The sequence below is a fragment of the Triticum dicoccoides genome, chromosome 7B (genome assembly GCF_002162155.2).
Source record: "Triticum dicoccoides isolate Atlit2015 ecotype Zavitan chromosome 7B, WEW_v2.0, whole genome shotgun sequence".
Classification (NCBI taxonomy): Eukaryota; Viridiplantae; Streptophyta; class Magnoliopsida; order Poales; family Poaceae; genus Triticum; species Triticum dicoccoides.
The window spans coordinates 75,093,077-75,096,559 of NC_041393.1; positions in this window are offsets into that span (position 1 = coordinate 75,093,077).

Below are 3,483 nucleotides of genomic sequence, written 5' to 3' on the forward strand. Positions count from 1 at the left end.
ACCTTCATCGACGACGCGCCATGCTTGCTCGGCAGCAGCTACCTCGGGCGGCGGCGAGGGAAGGTCAAGCAGGGGAGGGAGGAGGGGGGGGGGGTAGGGTTTCGCCCCTCGGATCGCTCGAGCAGGGCGACGCGAGGGAGGGGAGGGGAGCTGATGCAGGTTCTAGCACAAATTGCAGATACTTGCTTGGGAAAGCAACTTGTTGCTCAAGTGGCATTTGACTAGTTTGCTCTTTTGTCCAAATACATCTTTTGTTCAAGTGGAAAGTAGAGAATAGCAATTGTGTGTCCTTCAGTTCGACCGAACTCTTGAGGTAGCTACATTTCCATTGTCACACCTGCCTCAAATGTACATGGCTTAGGGACTTTGTCTAGTTGCTCTATATTGCATAACAAAATCCTTTTTTTGTTAGGTGCAATCTTGACAGCTCTTGGGTTTTGAAGTAGGGAGTAGACTGTAGACTTATGTAAAAAATGGAGAGTGGACTGTAGGGACTCGTGCTTTGTACAGATGAGAATTGCATGCTTGATATTGAGATATTAAATTGAACATTTTCTGTATCCATTGGTCATTATGGCCGCGTTCGTGTTTTGACCTTGTTCAATAGGAGAACCCAATTGGAAATTTGTTTCACAGGTCAACAAAAAGTCTAGAGTCGCAGAGCTCTCGTACGATCAACGTTGACTGAGATGGTTACGTAGTACTCCCTATAAGATGGTTTTTGACTCTAGTGCCGTGTCAAAAAACGTCTTATATTATGGAACGCAGGGAGTAACAGATAATTATGTTACCGTTTATTTTTTTTTGAAGTTGGAACAAGCTGAAGGAGCAGACTCTGCTTTTGCATTGCAAAAGACAAAATTGCTGTACGGAGGCTGAAGGCTTTCGTGTAAATCAAATGAACCGGCCTCTAAGTTTTGTGAGACTCGGACACGCTGGACCACAACGAATTGGTTCCTCCATTCAAATCATAGCCTTTGATAGGTATGCAGCACATTTGCCAAAACCGGCTCGCCGTTGACAGATTTCAGCAGAAACTTCAGTGCCTGTTATAGCAGTTCTGATCTCAGATTTCATAAGGTTCAAAAACAAAGCAGCATCCACTGCTTTCTCCGATGCCTCCCATTCCTAGTCCTGCTACAGTCATTGAAAGGTAATGGTAGTGAAATAAATCTCAAGTAAGCTAGCTTTTCGGAAATGTTAAGTCTCCTTTGGTTTGAAGGAATTTTGTAGAAATTTCATAGGATAGGATTTTTATAGGAAAAATTTCTTTAGAGCCCTTTGCTTTGTAGGAATGAAATCCTATGCCTATGGAGGAATTCTTCCTATCCTCCACATTTCATAGGAAAATAAACATTAGTCTAGACTCAATGGTAAAAATCCTATGATGTGAATCAAAGGACATCCCTTTTCCTATTCCTACTCATAGGATTTGAGATGCATGTCATCTCATTTCCTATGACTTTCCTATTTTTATGATTTTCCTACCCTATGAACCAAATGAGGCCTAAGTCAAGCACCACCACCCCCCTCTTTATAGGAAGAGTAATGGACCATTGGACAGTACCTGATATGGAGCCACAATCACAAAGAGCTTGAATGCTTGAGATCATGTTGTACTCACCTGATGAGACAACATTTGGTTTGATTTTGATTTGTACTCCCTCCGTCCGGAAATACTTGTCATCAAAATGGATGAAAATGAATGTATCTTGAATTAAAATACATCTAGATACATCTTTTTCAATGACATGTATTTCCGACGGAGGGAGTATTAAACTGTACAACCCTGACATTGCTTGACCATGTCATTGTTGGGTTGTTGGGACCAATTCCCCACAGAGAATTGGTCGATCCCTGTCCTCTCACTCAATACCCGTTGGGGTTAATCCCTCCCAGTACACTATTCGGTATAGCAAGGTAAAAATCTCTTCCAGCACCGAGTTTTGTACATGAAAAACAACAAATAATCATACCAAAGAAGAAAACTATTGGCATTACAACATGAGAAGCCAGGTAACAACAGAGCACCATGAACATTTTCCAGAATGGCATCGCGCCATGCCAAAGACAAGTTTCATGCAAATGATTAAATCACACGATTGCCATTTCTACCAGAAAATTAAATATTTAATGTAAACCATATTATCATGAGCTGTTTTACCGTGATTGGGTTAGTACTCGGAGTACTTAGCAGTACTTACATGTCTGATCACGTCTGATTTTTATTAGCCGTCCGATCTTGCGGGGAATTTTAATTGATTAAATTTAATATGTTAATTGCAATAAGGGCATAATGGTCCAGGGGGAAATATCTTTTCTTGAACCGATCACCTGAGGACCAGATCCATGTCTACTCGATCCATGTCAGAATCCTCCTCCGATGTATTCGTCGCCGCTCGCCGCTCCTGACCTTCTTCCTAGTCCTCGCCTTGCCTGGTGAGAGGAATAAATTCATCGTCCTCGTCCTTCTCCGTCCCCAGCCCCCCACGTCGTCACCGAAGAAGAAGAAGGCCGGATCTGCGCCGGCTGAATCGGCGGCGACGGCGGTGGGCGATCCCATCTCTTCGCGCATACCATCATTAAGGTATGAATCCGGCTTGGCGTTCTGCTCGTTCTCTTGGCCGTTGCGCCCCTCCACCGTGCATGCAGTACAACCTCAACCCCACAAGATCCGGGTAATTTAGTAGTATGCGAGATTTGTACGGACTAGAACAACGAATGGAAAGCTTCATCGTGGCATAGTTTCTCTTGAGCTAATCGCATCATGTTAGTTTAACTAAGATGTTGAGGGCATTGCTTACTTCCTTTGGTACCGCAAAAAAAAGTGACATACTTGACGTTTGAGATGAGATATACTAAAGGAAGATGAGATACTGGTTCCATAATTGACTTAATTTAGTTTATTAAAGTCATCATCACTTTAGGTTTGCATAGTGCATGAAATATAGTTTAAAGGAAGATGAGATACTACTTGTTGGACGTTGATGATTGGTTTCCCTCACATGTCAAACAAGCAAAGTCTTTTCCATGCACTTGTCTTTGCCTATGAGCTATTTTACACCTACAACATTGATAAATAGAAAGATGTTGATGATTGGTTTCCCTCACATGTCATATGCAGGAAGACATGGCGTATGCAAGTGATGAGAGTATGTTCGAGTATCTAAATGTTGTCAGCAAGATGTTTGATAGTGAGGCTGAAGGCTATGAATTCTACAACAAATAGGCTCTTGAAAAATGTTTTAGTGTGAGGAAAAGCTACGTTGAGTGGAATGGATCCAACAAATACATAATTTTAAGGAAAATTGTGTGTAGTCGTCAAGGGTTTCGCGAAGAGAAGCACATGAAAAGAAAGATGGAAGATAGAAAGAGGAGGCCACGAAGTTTAACTCGTGTTGGGTGTAATGCTAAATTGGTCATTACGAGACAGGAGGAAACCGGTCTGTGGTTTGTCAAGGATTTCATCGATGAGCACAACCA